General features: G+C 34.2%; 1 protein-coding gene across 7 annotated transcripts in view; it reads left to right on the plus strand.

The window, feature by feature from the left end:
• Positions 1 to 19585, plus strand: part of LOC120432191 (soluble guanylate cyclase 88E-like) — a 103272-nt gene that overhangs the window by 35330 nt on the left and 48357 nt on the right. The gene's annotated exons all lie outside the window — the stretch shown is intronic.

Raw genomic sequence — 19585 nt, forward strand, 5'->3', positions numbered from 1 at the left:
TATCAAAATATCAAATCATTAGATTTAAAACAATCTTCAAGTCTCCAAATCTTCAAATCTTCCAATTTTCAATTCTTCCAATTTTCAAATCTTCAGATATTCCAATATTCAATTCTTCCAATTCTTCCAATTTTCAAATCTTCAAATCTTCAAATCTTCAAATCTTCAAATCTTCAAATCTTCAAATCTTCAAATCTTCAAATCTTCAAATCTTCAAATCTTCAAATCTTCAAATCTTCAAATCTTCAAATCTTCAAATCTTCAAATCTTCAAATCTTCAAATCTTCAAATCTTCAAATCTTCAAATCTTCAAATCTTCAAATCTTCAAATCTTCAAATCTTCAAATCTTCAAATCTTCAAATCTTCAAATCTTCAAATCTTCAAATCTTCAAATCTTCAAATCTTCAAATCTTCAAATCTTCAAATCTTCAAATCTGCAGAATCTTCAAATCTTCAAATCTTCAAATCTTCAAATCTTCAAATCTTCAAATCTTCAAATCTTCAAATCTTCAAATCTTCAAATCTTCAAATCTTCAAATCTTCAAATCTTCAAATCTTCAAATCTTCAAATCTTCAAATCTGCAGAATCTTCAAATCTTCAAATCTTCAAATCTTCAAATCTTCAAATCTTCAAAACTTCAAATCTTCAAATCTTCAAATCTTCAAATCTTCAAATCTTCAAATCTTCAAATCTCCAAATCTTCAAATCTTCAAATCTGCAGAATCTTCAAATCTTCAAATCTTCAAATCTTCAAATCTTCAAATCTTCAAATCTTCAAATCTTCAAATCTTCAAATCTTCAAATCTTCAAATCTTCAAATCTTCAAATCTTCAAATCTTCAAATCTTCAAATCTTCAAATCTCCAAATCTTCAAATCTTCAAATCTGCAGAATCTTCAAATCTTCAAATCTTCAAATCTTCAAATCTTCAAATCTTCAAATCTTCAAATCTTCAAATCTTCAAATCTTCAAATCTTCAAATCTTTAAATCTTCAAATCTTCAAATCTTCAAATCTTCAAATCTTCAAATCTTCAAATCTTCAAATCTTCAAATCTTCAAATCTTCAAATCTTCAAATCTTCAAATCTTCAAATCTTCAAATCTTCAAATCTTCAAATCTTCAAATCTTCAAATCTTCAAATCTTCAAATCTTCAAATCTTCAAATCTTCAAATCTTCAAATCTTCAAATCTGCAGAATCTTCAAATCTTCAAATCTTCAAATCTTCAAATCTTCAAATCTTCAAAACTTCAAATCTTCAAATCTTCAAATCTTCAAATCTTCAAATCTTCAAATCTTCAAATCTTCAAATCTTCAAATCTTCAAATCTTCAAATCTTCAAATCTTCAAATCTTCAAATCTTCAAATCTTCAAATCTTCAAATCTTCAAATCTTCAAATCTTCAAATCTTCAAATCTTCAAATCTTCAAATCTTCAAATCTTCAAATCTTCGAATCATCTTCAAATCTTCAAATCTTCAAATCTTCAAATCTTCAAATCTTCGAATCATCTTCAAATCTTCAAATCTTCAAATCTTCAAATCTTCAAATCTTCAAATCTTCAAATCTTCAAATCTTCAAATCTTCAAATCTTCAAATCTTCAAATCTTCAAATCTTCAAATCTTCAAATCTTCAAATCTTCAAATCTTCAAATCTTCAATCTTCAAATCTTCAAATCTTCAAATCTTCAAATCTTCAAATCTTCAAATCTTTAAAACTTCAAATCTTCAAATCTTCAAATCTTCAAATCTTCAAATCTACAAATCTTCAAATCTTCAAATCTTCAAATCTTCAAATCTTCAAATCTTCAAATCTTCAAATCTTCAAATCTGCAGAATCTTCAAATCTTCAAATCTTCAAATCTTTAAATCTTCAAATCTTCAAATCTTCAAATCTTCAAATCTTCAAATCTTCAAATCTTCAAATCTTCAAATCTTCAAATCTTCAAATCTTCAAATCTTCAAATCTTCAAATCTTCAAATCTTCAAATCTTCAAATCTTCAAATCTTCAATCTTCAAATCTTCAAATCTTCAAATCTTCAAATCTTCAAATCTTCAAATCTTCAAATCTTCAAATCTTTAAAACTTCAAATCTTCAAATCTTCAAATCTTCAAATCTTCAAATCTACAAATCTTCAAATCTTCAAATCTTCAAATCTTCAAATCTTCAAATCTTCAAATCTTCAAATCTGCAGAATCTTCAAATCTTCAAATCTTCAAATCTTTAAATCTTCAAATCTTCAAATCTTCAAATCTTCAAATCTTCAAATCTTCAAATCTTCAAATCTTCAAATCTTCGAATCATCTTCAAATCTTCAAATCTTCAAATCTTCAAATCTTCAAATCTTCAAATCTTCAAATCTTCAAATCTTCAAATCTGCAGAATCTTCAAATCTTCAAATCTTCAAATCTTCAAATCTTCAAATCTTCAAATCTTCAAATCTTCAAATCTTCAAATCTTCAAATCTTCAAATCTTCAAATCTTCAAATCTTCAAATCTTCAAATCTTAAAATCACATTTGAAAAGAGCATAAACCGATAAAAAAGTTTTTCAATGAGGCTTTAAGTGTTTTCTGGGGTTCCTTGACCAAAATAATTGGACCCGTATTTTTTTGTTTGTCTATAAGGATGATCTGGGCCACGCTACGTCCAAAAAATGGTAATTTTCGTCAATTTTCGCAAAACCACTTTAAAAAAAATCATAACTCGGCGCCTTTTCAACCGGTTTAAGCTGTTTTGAACGCAATTGAAACATGAAACATGAATTGGCGTTTTGATCGTGTCTGAACCAAAGAGCATTTGTCTGAAATTATTTATATCGGATTCCTCGAGAAATTTCATTCAATTCAAAATTGGAAGTGTTGACCTGTACATTCCCGAGATATGCATAAAAAAAAGTTTTTAACGCGCCACGCGCTAAAATAGGGATTCATACATTTTCGCGAAATTACGTGAAATGTATGGTATTTCTTAAAACAATGCACAAATTTTACAAAATGTAACAAATGTCTTATTCACAAAGATATTTCATGAAAATTTTATTAGTTTTCAATGAAACATCTTGATCTTAAATTGAACTCTAAACATTGTCAGGCAACCAGACATTAAAAATGATTTGTTAACGCATTTTATAAGTAATAAATTCTACCTAAATATGAAAATTAATGTAAATGTGAATGAATTTTTTTAGAGAAAATAGAAGTGCAATCAACTGAAAACAGTTACACGGTGTGTTTCTTAGAACAAACTTAAGAAAAAGATTCGGCAGGTCTGATATTTGGCACCATGAAAGAAGGGCTCTTTCCCGACATTTTGCGGGGTCCTGCTAAATATTTTGTCGGGGGTCTAGAGCAACTTTTTTTGATTTTATATGCTTTTTCTTCAGAAAAGTCGTTGGAAATCGATGGGTTCATGTTCAAATCCATCAAATTTCTTATGAGTGTGCCTCAAGAGACTCTTAATTACATATTTGAACTCGGATAAAAAGTTTCCAACCCAAATTTATCAGTTTTCTAGCTTTCTTTGAAATAACCCTAAAATTCAAGCTTGAAACCTCAAAACGATCAAATGAAAAAAAATTCTTGTACAATTTGTCATGAAAATACAGCAGCAAATTGCCCGGATACAAATTCGAGCATAAAATATTGCTAAACTTAGAGTATTTAAATTAAAAGCTATTTATTACTCAAAAGGTTCCCAACATTATTTTTTTCAATTCTCTGCCATACAACACCAAAATATTTCAAAACATTTTCGAATCAATCAAATTGTAGAGAACAATTTCCATAAAAGAGTATCAATTTTGGTTTAATATAAGCAGAGATATACTCAATTTCGTAAAATAAAAAGTGACTTTCTCCAAAATTTCTGGTTTTAATTCCCATTCAAACGATGAACACCGCCTACTGAGTTTTTGAAGATTCTAATAAAATAATTTCCATAAATTTTATCAAAATTTTATATAAGTTTATTGTTTCAGCAAAATGTTTTCATCCTTAAAAATATCACAGTTGGCAGTGTAGAGCTGTTTTGAGGTTTCAAGCATGGATTTTGGGGTTATTTCAAAGAAAGCTAGAAAACTGATAAATTTGGGTTGGAAACTTTTTATCCAGGGTCAAATATGTAATTTAGAGTCTCTTGAGGCACATTCATAAGAAATTTGATAAATTTGAACATGAAACCATCGATTTCCATCGACTTTTCTGAAGAAAAATCATATAAAATCGAAAAAAATCATCAAAAAAAAGTTGCTCTAAATCCCTCGACGAAATATTCTGCCGGACCCCGCAAAATGTCGGGAAAGAGCCCTTCTTTCATGGTGCCAAATATCAGACTTGCCGATTTTTTTTATCATAATGTCCTCGGAAAAAATACACCGTGAGTTAAAAAATTTCATTTTCCTGTATTTAGTTGTTTTTTGCACTTCTGAGCTAGCTGAAAATATTTTTTTGATCATTTTTGAATTTTGCATGCATCCTAAAAAGTTTTAACGCCATTTTTTCTCAGAAGCCGCATATTGTATGAAAACTAATGATATTGTATATTGCACATAAATGACATAAACATATTTTTTTTTGCAGAATTATTATTAAAAAAAACACTCATTTAAATTTATTACCCTCGTCAACACACAGCGAGAAATGCATCGAGGCATAATTTTCAATAAAATGTGTTAATCCCACACTGAGCCAATTAATTACCATTCGAGCGATCCCCCGCGCTCGCCCTACCCGAGGGTTAATTGGTTAGCGCAAACAAAACCGTCATTATGGTTAAACACTGTTATTTTCCATCCATCGCTGTATGACATAAACCGGGAGCACCGTCCCCTCACCGCCCCTTCTTTGGAAGCGAGGGGTGGTTCATTACCGAACCCATAAATTTGTCGTCAAATTGTGAATATCGCCTCGCAACAATCGCACTTTTCCCATGGCGGTCTGGAGGTAGTGTCCCTTCGGGGGCGTAGAGACCCTAACCCAAAATCAACTGGTCATTGTCATTGTTTATTCTACCATGAAGAAGATCTCTGAGAAAAAAAAAAAAAACCGGGAGGAATATGAGAGGGGGTGGGATTTTCATTGAAAAGGTTTTCCCGACGTTTTTGTTTACTTCTTTTGGCTTGTTGTGGGAGGGAGGAAAAAAGGGCAGTCTAAGGAAGTGACAATAGTTTGCTGGAAAGAAAGGCATAATGTTACTTTCGATGAGGGTATGGGAAAAGATGGCTTTACGTCGAAGTTAACTTGGAACTAGGGAGGGAAAATTTTATGGATTCATGACGATGCTGGTTGTATCCGGGGTGGCGAAAAGGAGAAATGTTTTTTTTTATGATTTAGAAGAAAACAAGTTCTGAAGGAAATTACTACACTTTGGATACGGTTTTTTTTTGCATATTTGTCAATAAAAATTAATTTGAAATCATTTCTTGTTTTTATTTTAAATAAATTTATTTTGCAAACATTTATGACAAAACCCATGACCAAAGTCTCCCCGCAATTCGGTCAAACCACCTCAGATGGATTGACTTAGTGGTAACTCAACGATGTTTGTGTAGGAAGGAAGCTACTTCCACTTTTTGTTGTCCTCGGTGGAAATGACAATGACACGAACGATGAATTAAGGTCGTGCGCACGTGGCTAGTGGCACGTTTTCTTCGGAATGGCCAGCGTTGATGAGTTTGATGGGTTTTCGGGAGTCGACACACAAGGCCAGTCAGTTTCAGCCACTGTGGGATGCCGGGAAGGGGAGATGTGTATATTTATCACTCTAAGTAACTAGCTACGGTCAATGGAAGTGACTCAGCTAAAGATATGCTGTTGTAATGGATCAAACAAACAGCTTCATATGAGCGGAAGTGTTCGTTTATTAAGAAGTTTTGACATACAGACTAATAGCCAATATGACCAAATGACCAAATGACCAAATGACCAAATGACCAAATTACCAAATGATCGAATGACCAAATGACCAAATGACCAAATGACCAAATGACCAAATGACCAAATGACCAAATGACCAAATGACCAAATGACCAAATGACCAAATGACCAAATGACCAAACGACCAAATGACCAAATGACCAAATGGTCGAATGACCAAAATGACAAAATAGCAAAATGACAAAATGACCAAATGACCAAATGACCAAATGACAAAATGACCAAATGACCAAATGACCAAATGACCAAATTACCAAATGACCAAATGACCAAAATGACAAAATAGCAAAATGACAAAATGACCAAATGACCAAATGTTGAAATGACCAAATGACCAAATTACAAAATGACCAAATGACCGAATGACCAAAATGACAAAATAGCAAAATGACAAAATGACCAAATGACCAAATGACCAAATGACCAAATGACCAAATGACCAAATGACCAAAATGACAAAATAGCAAAATGACAAAATGACCAAATGACCAAATGATTAAATGACAAAATGACAAAATGACAAAATAACAAAATGACAAAATGACAAAATGACAAAATGACAAAATGACAAAATGACAAAATGACAAAATGACAAAATGACAAAATGACAAAATGACAAAATGACAAAATGACAAAATGACAAAATGACAAAATGACAAAATGACAAAATGACAAAATGACAAAATGACAAAATGACAAAATGACAAAATGACAAAATGACCAAATGACCAAAAGACGAAATAACCAAATGATCAAATGATCAAATGACCAAAAAAGAAAGTAAAGCAAGTTCTGAGCATAAATAACAAACTGAACCGTCGCAAAAGTGTATGTTCCAAGTGAATCTCGTCAATCACTTTCCTTCCCTAACCTATCTCAAATGATATTTGAGCCCTGTGCCTACCGGTGAAAACTGATGTATCTCAACATACGACTTAAAAAGTAGGAATTTTTAAACGCGACATTTGAGGGTTATTCGAAATTTACTGTCACCACTTGTGCGATTCTTGTAATGTTGCGAGTGACAGAAAGCACATGGCGACACACATGATAGGTGTTACATAAAAATGAGCAAAAAAACAAATACACGCGCCATCTGACTGACATCGAACGAGCAGCATTGCTGCCAAAAGTTGGACATTGAGAAGCATAAAAAAAACTCGATATCGGAGCCCTAGACAACGCGCGGCCAAGAAGCCATACGACCACCGTTAAGCTTTCCACCAAGAAAATCCGAAGACGACAGCGAATTTGGCATTTGGCTCCTTCGACTGTGCTGCCACCAAAGTCAGTGGAAAATCGAAGCGAAAAATTTATGGCCCTCAATCAAGAAAATGCGATTTGGCTGAATGGCAAACAATTGGAATTGCGATTTAGACTATCGTTGGGGGGAGGAGATCCGCTGAAATATTAGGACATATTGTGTATAAATCAATTGTGCAAAGTGAATGATTTCTTGAGTTTTTATTTGGAGATTCTTGGGTTTGTCAGATAGGTCAAATCAAATGTTATTAAACTGGGATTAATGTTCTTGTCATCAAAAATAATGGCTCAACTAACCTGGGACCTTTTACCACAGTGCAACACGTCTATTGAAATCAATTTTTAAATAACATATTTCCAACAAATGAAAAATATTATTCTACTCATCAAATGAATCAGTCCGTAAAATCCTAGACTAGCTTTTTTTTCATCCGCCCAGTAATAAAGTCAAAAAACTTTTCCCCCCGTGACATCCGAAAGGATTATGACTCCTGATTGCGTGACTGTCCGGGTCGGGCTCGGTTTGATGGCGGTTGTTTGTGAAGATTCCTTTAATGGCGATAAAGTGATAATAAAATTCCTCACTTTTGTGGACGAGATGGATGGAGGCGAGCAAGCATCACTCGTACATCGTTGCCGTTGTGGCGGTTTGTCGCATGTCGATATTAGCAGGATCAAAATAAATCTTGTCACACGTGAATTTTGGGCCAGATTGAGTTAAAGACGCCATTTTGTGCAGCTCACAATGTCTCACCTTTGACCTGCACGGATCCCCAACTTTCGATTTCAATCCTGTGATATTCAATAAAATCCGAAAAAAAAACTTCGTGCATTGTTGTCACTCTTCATGTGAAAGAAGTTTAAATCATATCGTGCTATCTTGAACAGCCTTGAAATTGCAGTAAGTGCGACAACTGGCTAAATGATGTCAGGTCAGAACGCGTTTGACACACGTACATGCCCGACTGCTGTAAACATTGCTAATTACTACTCGGAACTACGACAACCAAATTCAACCAAATTTCAACCAAACAATGCACAGAATGGTCAGCCCAACAAAACGTGTTTGTTGTTGTTTACATTACGTGCTCTTTTTTTGTTTATTAAAAAGGCGTTTTTCTCGGAATGTCAAAAAGCGACATGTGACAAGATAGCACGACAGCGTCGATGTATCCGGATGTTAGATAAGTAACAGAAAAACATCCTCAAATACCACCATTAGCGTGGTCCAAATCCTGACTTTCTCGGGGCTACCCCTTTGAGCCGAGCAAAAACGGTCCTTTTCGGAAGCTAATAACTTATCAGCTAAAAGTCCTAAAAATATGGTGTCTTGGAGAAAGTTGTTCTAAATTTCATGAAAATCCTACATCTGAGGACGATTATTGCGACCTCCACAGGTAAAATACTGAAACAGTTGCTTTTCTTCATACATTTTGACGATTTTTCCCATACATAATTCAAGCGATTAGAGGGAGGGGTTCCCGTGGTCAGAATGAGCTCAAATTTGGAATTTAGCCTAGCGATGGGCCAATCTTTGATTTCAAGGGGTAGCCCCGATAAAGCCCAGATTTCGACCACCCTAACTGTGTTATACATCGTTGGACAAGATCTTTCCAGCGAGTTTAAAAACTTGATGATCTGGCAAACCTGTCTCAAGTTATGACTACATAAGTGATGTTCAAGTACTTTTTTTTATGCCGGATGACTTACTAAAATTGCAAGGGAAAGGGGATAGAAATAGAGAAAGCTTAAAACTAGATTACAGTTTTTTATCCTTTATAGATGTGCTTGATCATCAGCACCCCAAGGGCCAGGAATTGCTCCGCCTTGTTACGGCAGGTCCGAAACCGCGTCATCATCTCCTCTGCGAGAGCAAAGAACTCTGGCAGGGTAAAGAGATCTTCCATGGTAACTTCTTGCTTGGCCGTATTGCCACTGCCGGCAGCGACCACGCTGGCGAATGATCGCCCCCATCCAGGAGGGAACGCTGAGTTGTCCGCTGGAACCGCACGATGACCAGCTGCTGGCACGGTTACGCTCGTACTTCGCTGAGGAGGGTGGGGCGCAGCTGCTTTCTTCTTCGTCTTTTCCTGCTCCTCGAGGTAGTTTTTCCGTGCGCTGCATCCACGGTAGTTGCTGGTATGGTTACCTCCACAGTTGGCGCACTTAATGCGCGCCTTGGTTTGCTCTGCATTGTCCCATCAAGTCCGGTACCGTTGGTGTTGTTGTTTTCTTCGTCGTCGCTCAGCATCTGGAACTCGTTCCTGATGGGGATGTTGAAGTGCCACTGGCTGTGGCACCAGAAGTACCTGAGCAGATTTTCACTGGTGATCTCGGAACATATCCGGGATGTAGATACTTTTTGTCGATTCCATCTGCGCTCACGGCGGCCGACACGGCGTTGGTTTGTTTACCTTTTTGCACACGGCCGGTAGACGAACTTCGCGGGTTTTTCGAGGCCGCGCTCGAACTGCCACGGCCACGGCCGGCCTTTGGCATGCTGGAGAAGCAAACTCGCGGGTACTGCTTGACTGCTTGCTTGCTCTCGTGTTTACACGGAGGTGTTTCTTTTTCAAGACATTAAAATTCTACATAATTCAAGATAGTACGCTGGTGACAAATACAATGCGTGTCGTCGCCATTTGAGTAGGTTTAGGAAGTTATGGCGTAGCCATGAATAAAACAAAATGGTCGAAAAAATCACTCTCCACCGGAGTGGCGTTGACGCGATGGGGGGAACATGATTTTGTTTAATATTGGGGATTTATGGTTTGTTGGAGTTGAAGGTGGAAATGGTTACAGAAGGGTTTATTTGTTGAATTTATTCTCAGATATATAAACTATAGTACAAGGAATTGTTAAATTTTAGTTCAGAAAAACTGAAAAGTGAAGCCAAAAATGATAACAAATTCAAATTGAGAAATATCCAAATATCTAATCTTAGATTTTTCTAAATCATTTCAAGTCAAATTAATTGACACCGGAACGAGTGGCTGTTACATAATGTTACATAGTAGACGATTTAGCTGGAAAAATGCTGTAGTTCAGAAAAAATATTCATGCTCGCCAGCCCAAACGATGCTGGATGGTATGGAATTCATGAATAAATTATGATTTTTATGCCGGGACCGCAACGTTATCACCCGAGGTCGAGATGCACGGTGTGTGATGCTGGCAATAGAGAAGGATGCCACCGTAAACTAGAGCGATTTTGCGTTGAAAATTTATGTTTGGTCCTTTCGGGTAAGGTGCGCCAAAAATATTCAATGACACTCCTGTTAGTAGATGCGCAATGTCTTGACTGAAAAGGAACTCGAGGATGATGACAGCTGGGTAAACTTGAACGATGGCAACATTTGCATAATGCAAAATATGGGCCAAGCAGCGGTGGGAGGGAGTTGGTGAATTTCTCGACGATATTTGTGCAGAATTAATGAACCGAAGGTCGTCGTCATCTGGGCTGGAAACATGGAAATGTTTTTGTTATTTCAGTTGGGCCTAGGTGAGTTTTATCAGCATGATGAAAATGATATTTTTCACACATAATTTGCACTAAATTTGTTAATATCTTTAAAAGTTTGCGAAGGTAATCTCTATTTCAATTCTACCTAGAATCAATTGTTTACTGTCAAAATTTTCCCCTCCTTTAATATGACCCAGTAATACTCCCCCGGAAAACCTTCACCACACAACAGTTCCAGTAATTTTCACCCCTGTTGAAAATCCCACCGGATAACAGATTTCCCTCGCGGCTGCAGAACAGTAGCGCAGGAGGAATAGAAAAAGTTTTTCCGCAAAATTTTATGTGCCACTTTATTATTCTCATCCCCCTCCTCGGATCATCTAGGCGCCGCCGTTGAAGGGGGCGGTCAAGTTTTTTGACAGTTTTGTTCTCAATCTTCTAGTACTAGACAGTGGCGTGACAAAATGTTGTGTTTATCTTTCCGTCTGCCCAGGGGGGCAGATATTTTCCGGTCAGTTGTTTGGGAAAACTGCTATAAATTTGTTTTAATGAAGTGTATATATTCTTGAGGTTTAAGTTTCATTAGCCAGTGATTTAAAAGCTTTCATAAAAATTGAAGAATTACGCAAAATATTCTAGGAATATCGGATCCTTGATCTAATCAAGATATAGTTAATATACAAACCTCTACCGTCAAATTTGAAATGTTTTGTTCAAAGGAAAACTATTTTTTCTCGATTTCCTCTTTAATTTGCTTTTTTTTTACACAAGGATATTCAGTCATACTGATTCTGCAAACAAACCGGCGTCCATCGTGCAAACAAACTGTTCAAAGCAAACGCTCTCACTGCTTACATGAGCATGAGCATGAGCATGAGCATGGTTGACTGCCAATGAGCTGCTACTCCGTTATTGACAGATCAGCTGAAGTTAAACAATGAATCAAAAATGATCAGTGGGAGCCAACCATCCGTTCACTGTTTAACCCCTGAAGACCCCGACTTTATTAGTCAATACCGGCGCCCTCCCAAGAAGCCTGCAGTTCAACAAAAGGGAGGAATGTTAGTCCGATAATTGAAGTTGCAGACTCATCAAGCACATAGTTTTTCGCTATATACTTGTTGATACCGCTTGAGACCGTTGAATCCACAGCATCTCCTTCAAGCATCACGTGATTATTTTTTTTGGGTTAGTAGGATAAGGTATTGGCTTTTCGATGCCTCCCGAGCTACGATGCTATGGGGAGGACTTTCATAACAAACCCGTCGGCGAGCCTTCCGAGCAACGATGCTATGGGAAGGTCTTTCTAATTAGCACACCAAAACACTCGCGCACAGGTATTTAAACACTGAATAAATGTAATTTTTCATCACGATTACCCAGACGACATTGATGATATAGGAAGGACTTTTTTACAGTCATTTACAGTAATACTTAAACTTATTTTAATGCAACAATTCACACGACGTCGTGCCTCCCGATCAACGATGATGTAGGAAGGACTTGAGCAAGCCAATCAGGATGAAACACGAAGCAAAATTCTCTTCTTTTCACACACAATGCCACACAATCGACCGCGCGTCACCACCCAACAAACCGAACTGATTTTCCTCCGCTTGTGGGCAAGCCAACCAGGATGAAACACGAAATAAAATTCTTTTCTTTTCACACACAATGCCACATAATTGACCGCGCGTCACCACCCAACAAATTGAACTGATTTTCTTCTGCTTGTGGGCAAGCCAACCAGGATGGAACACGAAATAAAATTCTTTTCTTTTCACACACAATGCCACATAATTGACCGCGCGTCACCACCCAACAAATTGAACTCAGCAAACGCTCTCACTGCTTACAATTGCAATACTTTGAAGAAAATATGACGAGTCTTATTGCTTTCCGTTTTGAATGAAAAATCTGGACCTACTAGCAGCAATGGAAATAGAATTCTGGGAAACGACCAATAAAGGGACACTTGTTTGTCAACAAAATGAAATTAATCCTTAAGAATCTTTTGAACCATCTCTCGTTGAATATCTCAAAGTAGGGTTCCTGAATAGCTCTTTTTTTAAATTGGCATTCAGATAAACGATTGAACTCGATAAATCATACAAAAAAAAACCGTTTCGAAGCACATTTTTACTAAAAATATCTGGTAACCCTGCCTGCAAGCAAGAATAAATCCTAAAAGGTTTGCTTTGTCGGCCAAACCAAAGTCTTTCCGGCAAACCGTTTAGCGAGTTTTGTCCACACCGCGTGCGTTCCGCGAACAAATTGACAGTAATTCCCTTTAAAAGACTGCTAACCATAATGTCCTTGTTCGCCCGACCCCGCGTCTCGCGTTCCGAATCACGGAAAAGTGTTTCCCACAAAAGGAGATAATTGAAATTTATCTTTCAGAGGCGCGCCACCGCAGTCTTGGGGTGGCTGTTAGAGGGATGTTTGGACGCAGAGGGGTTGAAATTTTAAGGAGGGCGTGATGAAATTAGTTGGAGGCACTTTACTAGTCCTCTCGCTGGATAAACCGCTATCAGGTGACATTGAACTTTACACTTCGAGGAAGTTGCTTAGTGGGTGAACTTTGTCCTTAGTTCAAATGCTTTGGAAGAATGCCCGAATTTCGTTGGGTGAAATTGGTCTTCAATACTTGAAAGAAACTTTTATTAAAATTTTGCTCGGGTAAAAAGACTTGTTGAAAAACTGATTATGCAAATACTTCGTACGTGACCTCCACCATTTCCAAGACTACTGAACCGTAGGTCAGGACCGTCGTCGAAACCCCGGCGATCGTTATGCAAACATATAAAGAAGTCAAAGTCGAACAGAAGCACCGCAAGAGTTGCCAATAAAGAATCTCGTTTTGCATCGTTTAGCGTCGTGTTCATATCGATTGGCTACGGGAAACTTTGAATGGGGTCTCCCCAGGCTTCATTCATATCTGATTTCTTTTACTCCGTCATGAAAACTCTTGTACGAGGATACCAGTTTGGATATTCATTCGCTTTTTCTTTTTCTTCATCAAGTCTTGTGGAAAAGCGCAGCAATAGAGCTTGCCACTGGATGCAGACCAGCTGGAAAACCTAGTAATGCAAAAGGGGATTCAGCTGTCGGGAAAATTGTGGCTGGATGAAAAGTAGGGTGAAGAAGGATAATATTGATCGATATCATTTTTTTTATCAAAAAGCATTAAATTTATTCCTTGTTCACATAAAATTTATTTTTTCGAAGTCGTAGAAATAAACTCTAGAATAAGTCAGAGTAATTGTGTTTTACTTTTAATAAAGTTTGCTATAAAGGTCTTCTCAATTTTCAAGGATAATCATAAACTGAATAGAGTTTATATTCCTATACAGTCATGCCCCGGTTTTGCATGCCTCGGTTTTGATTCGTTCAACTGACTCGGTTAAGCATGGTCCAGTGCTTGAAAAATCATGCAAACATCCAAAAATTATAGTGTTTTGGAATCGGAATGATGTCAGCTATCCATTGCAATTATAATTACATGAAAATTTTCACAAAATAGTATTTTTCCTATATTTAAATAAAATGTTTCTCGAAAAAAATCCCAAAATTTTGGTTAATGCAAAATGGGTAACAAATGATCGGAATTTTTTCATACATTTCGAAAGTTATACCATTTTTATTGAAAATATTCAAAATTTTCACAAAACTAGGTATTTTCGAAAAAATACTTAAGTTTCTACAATATGGGCGTCGAACGATTGCATTTTTTTCATACATTTCGAATGTTATAATAGATTTTGTTTTGAAAATACTCGAAAATTTTATAAAACTGCGTATTTTCAGATAGCAGAAGTTATCTTGCAAGTACTAAAGAAGTTATCTTGCAAGTACTAAAAATCAAAAAACATCGCTGCAAGATAACTTTTTAGCACAGAAGTTATCTTGCAGCGATGTTTTTTCTGAAATCATCGAATCTGTAAGATAACTTTCTGCAAGATAACTTCAGCTCAAAAATGCGAGATAACTTTCTGCAAGATAACTTCAGTTCGGATTCTGCAAGGTAACTTCAGCTCGATTTTTGCAAAATAACTTTCTTCAAGGTAATTCCAGCTCATTTTTTTGCAAGGCAATTTTTTGCAAAATAACTTCAGTTGGTTTCATGGAACTAGGCTGCAAGATAACTTCAGTTTGTTTCATAGAACCAGACTGCTAGGCAATTTAGAATTTATTCAGAATAATTGTAGGAATATTTTTAAGAATAAATTAAATAAAATAAATTCCCTTCTAAATTTTTTACTCGCAAGATAACTTCAGTTGGTTTCATGGAATTAGGCTGCAAGATAACTTCAGTTGGTTTCATAGAATCAGACTGCTAGGCAATTTCGAATTTATTTAGAATAATTGTTGGAATACTTTTAAGAATAAATAAAATAAAATAAATTCTCTTCTAAAATTTTAACTCGCAAGATAACTTCAGTTGGTTTCATGGAATTAGGCTGCAAGATAACTTCAGTTGGTTTCATAGAACCAGACTGCTAGGTAATTTCGAATTTATTCAGAATAATTGTTGGAATATTTTTAAGAATAAATTAAATAAAATAAATTCCCTTCTAAAATTTTTACTCGCAAGATAACTTCAGTTGGTTTCATGGAATAAGGCTGCAAGATAACTTCAGTTGGTTTCATAGAATCAGACTGCTAGGTAATTTCGAATTTATTTAGAATAATTGTTGGAATACTTTTAAGAATAAATAAAATAAAATAAATTCTCTTCTAACATTTTTACTCGCAAGATAACTTCAGTTGGTTTCATGGAATAAGGCTGCAAGATAACTTCAGTTGGTTTCATAGAACCAGACTGCTAGGTAATTTCGAATTTATTCAGAATAATTGTTGGAATATTTTTAAGAATAAATAAAATAAAATAAATTCCCTTCTAAAATTTTTACTCGCAAGATAACTTCAGTTGGTTTCATGGAATAAAGCTGCAAGATAACTTCAGTTGGTTTCATAGAATCAGACTGCTAGGCAATTTCGAATTTATTTAGAATAATTGTTGGAATACTTTTAAGAATAAATAAAATAAAATAAATTCTCTTCTAACATTTTTACTCGCAAGATAACTTCAGTTGGTTTCATGGAATAAGGCTGCAAGATAACTTCAGTTGGTTTCATAGAACCAGACTGCTAGGTAATTTCGAATTCATTCAGAATAATTGTTGGAATATTTTTAAGAATAAATTAAATAAAATAAATTCCCTTCTAAAATTTTAACTCGCAAGATAACTTCAGTTGGTTTCATGGAATTAGGCTGCAAGATAACTTCAGTTGGTTTCATAGAACCAGACTGCTAGGCAATTTAGAATTTATTCAGAATAATTGTAGGAATATTTTTAAGAATAAATTAAATAAAATAAATTTCCTTCTAAATTTTTTACTCGCAAGATAACTTCAGTTGGTTTCATAGAACCAGACTGCTAGATAATTTCGAATTCATTCAGTATAATTGTTGGAATATTTTTAAGAATAAATTAAATAAAATAAATTCCCTTCTAAAATTTTTACTCGCAAGATAACTTCAGTTGGTTTCATGGAATAAGGCTGCAAGATAACTTCAGTTGGTTTCATAGAACCAGACTGCTAGGCAATTTAGAATTTATTCAGAATAATTGTAGGAATATTTTTAAGAATAAATTAAATAAAATAAATTCCCTTCTAAAATTTTTACTCGCAAGATAACTTCAGTTGGTTTCATGGAATAAGGCTGCAAGATAACTTCAGTTGGTTTCATAGAACCAGACTGCTAGGTAATTTCGAATTTATTCAGAATAATTGTTGGAATATTTTTAAGAATAAATAAAATAAAATAAATTCCCTTCTAAAATTTTTACTCGCAAGATAACTTCAGTTGGTTTCATGGAATAAGGCTGCAAGATAACTTCAGTTGGTTTCATAGAATCAGACTGCTAGGCAATTTCGAATTTATTTAGAATAATTGTTGGAATACTTTTAAGAATAAATAAAATAAAATAAATTCTCTTCTAACATTTTTACTCGCAAGATAACTTCAGTTGGTTTCATGGAATAAGGCTGCAAGATAACTTCAGTTGGTTTCATAGAACCAGACTGCTAGGTAATTTCGAATTCATTCAGAATAATTGTTGGAATATTTTTAAGAATAAATTAAATAAAATAAATTCCCTTCTAAAATTTTTACTCGCAAGATAACTTCAGTTGGTTTCATGGAATAAGGCTGCAAGATAACTTCAGTTGGTTTCATAGAACCAGACTGCTAGGTAATTTCGAATTTATTCAGAATAATTGTTGGAATATTTTTAAGAATAAATAAAATAAAATAAATTCCCTTCTAAAATTTTTACTCGCAAGATAACTTCAGTTGGTTTCATGGAATAAGGCTGCAAGATAACTTCAGTTGGTTTCATAGAACCAGACTGCTAGATAATTTCGAATTCATTCAGAATAATTGTTGGAATATTTTTAAGAATAAATAAAATAAAATAAATTCCCTTCTAAATTTTTTACTCGCAAGATAACTTCAGTTGGTTTCATAGAACCAGACTGCTAGATAATTTCGAATTCATTCAGAATAATTGTTGGAATATTTTTAAGAATAAATTAAATAAAATAAATTCCCTTCTAAAATTTTTACTCGCAAGATAACTTCAGTTGGTTTCATGGAATAAGGCTGCAAGATAACTTCAGTTGGTTTCATAGAACCAGACTGCTAGGTAATTTCGAATTCATTCAGAATAATTGTTGGAATATTTTTAAGAATAAATTAAATAAAATAAATTCCCTTCTAAAATTTTTACTCGCAAGATAACTTCAGTTGGTTTCATGGAATAAGGCTGCAAGATAACTTCAGTTGGTTTCATAGAACCAGACTGCTAGGTAATTTCGAATTTATTCAGAATAATTGTTGGAATATTTTTAAGAATAAATAAAATAAAATAAATTCCCTTCTAAAATTTTTACTCGCAAGATAACTTCAGTTGGTTTCATGGAATAAGGCTGCAAGATAACTTCAGTTGGTTTCATAGAACCAGACTGCTAGATAATTTCGAATTCATTCAGAATAATTGTTGGAATATTTTTAAGAATAAATAAAATAAAATAAATTCCCTTCTAAAATTTTTACTCGCAAGATAACTTCAGTTGGTTTCATGGAATAAGGCTGCAAGATAACTTCAGTTGGTTTCATAGAACCAGACTGCTAGGTAATTTCGAATTTATTTAGAATAATTGTTGGAATACTTTTAAGAATAAATAAAATAAAATAAATTCCCTTCTAAAATTTTTACTCGCAAGATAACTTCAGTTGGTTTCATGGAATAAGGCTGCAAGATAACTTCAGTTGGTTTCATAGAACCAGACTGCTAGGTAATTTCGAATTTATTCAGAATAATTGTTGGAATATTTTTAAGAATAAATAAAATAAAATAAATTCCCTTCTAAAATTTTTACTCGCAAGATAACTTCAGTTGGTTTCATGGAATAAGGCTGCAAGATAACTTCAGTTGGTTTCATAGAACCAGACTGCTAGGTAATTTCGAATTTATTCAGAATAATTGTTGGAATACTTTTAAGAATAAATAAAATAAAATAAATTCTCTTCTAACATTTTTACTCGCAAGATAACTTCAGTTGGTTTCATGGAATAAGGCTGCAAGATAACTTCAGTTGGTTTCATAGAACCAGACTGCTAGGTAATTTCGAATTTATTCAGAATAATTGTTGGAATACTTTTAAGAATAAATAAAATAAAATAAATTCTCTTCTAACATTTTTACTCGCAAGATAACTTCAGTTGGTTTCATGGAATAAGGCTGCAAGATAACTTCAGTTGGTTTCATAGAACCAGACTGCTAGGTAATTTCGAATTTATTCAGAATAATTGTTGGAATATTTTTAAGAATAAATAAAATAAAATAAATTCCCTTCTAAAATTTTTACTCGCAAGATAACTTCAGTTGGTTTCATGGAATAAGGCTGCAAGATAACTTCAGTTGGTTTCATAGAATCAGACTGCTAGGCAATTTCGAATTTATTTAGAATAATTGTTGGAATACTTTTAAGAATAAATAAAATAAAATAAATTCCCTTCTAAAATTTTTACTCGCAAGATAACTTCAGTTGGTTTCATGGAATAAGGCTGCAAGATAACTTCAGTTGGTTTCATAGAACCAGACTGCTAGGTAATTTCGAATTTATTCAGAATAATTGTTGGAATATTTTTAAGAATAAATAAAATAAAATAAATTCCCTTCTAAAATTTTTACTCGCAAGATAACTTCAGTTGGTTTCATGGAATAAGGCTGCAAGATAACTTCAGTTGGTTTCATAGAATCAGACTGCTAGGCAATTTCGAATTTATTTAGAATAATTGTTGGAATACTTTTAAGAATAAATAAAATAAAATAAATTCTCTTCTAACATTTTTACTCGCAAGATAACTTCAGTTGGTTTCATGGAATAAGGCTGCAAGATAACTTCAGTTGGTTTCATAGAACCAGACTGCTAGGTAATTTCGAATTCATTCAGAATAATTGTTGGAATATTTTTAAGAATAAATTAAATAAAATAAATTCCCTTCTAAAATTTTAACTCGCAAGATAACTTCAGTTGGTTTCATGGAATTAGGCTGCAAGATAACTTCAGTTGGTTTCATAGAACCAGACTGCTAGGTAATTTCGAATTCATTCAGAATAATTGTTGGAATATTTTTAAGAATAAATTAAATAAAATAAATTCCCTTCTAAAATTTTAACTCGCAAGATAACTTCAGTTGGTTTCATGGAATAAGGCTGCAAGATAACTTCAGTTGGTTTCATAGAACCAGACTGCTAGGTAATTTCGAATTCATTCAGAATAATTGTTGGAATATTTTTAAGAATAAATTAAATAAAATAAATTCCCTTCTAAAATTTTAACTCGCAAG

Source organism: Culex pipiens, chromosome 3, assembly GCF_016801865.2.
Source record: "Culex pipiens pallens isolate TS chromosome 3, TS_CPP_V2, whole genome shotgun sequence".
NCBI classification, from domain to species: Eukaryota; Metazoa; Arthropoda; class Insecta; order Diptera; family Culicidae; genus Culex; species Culex pipiens.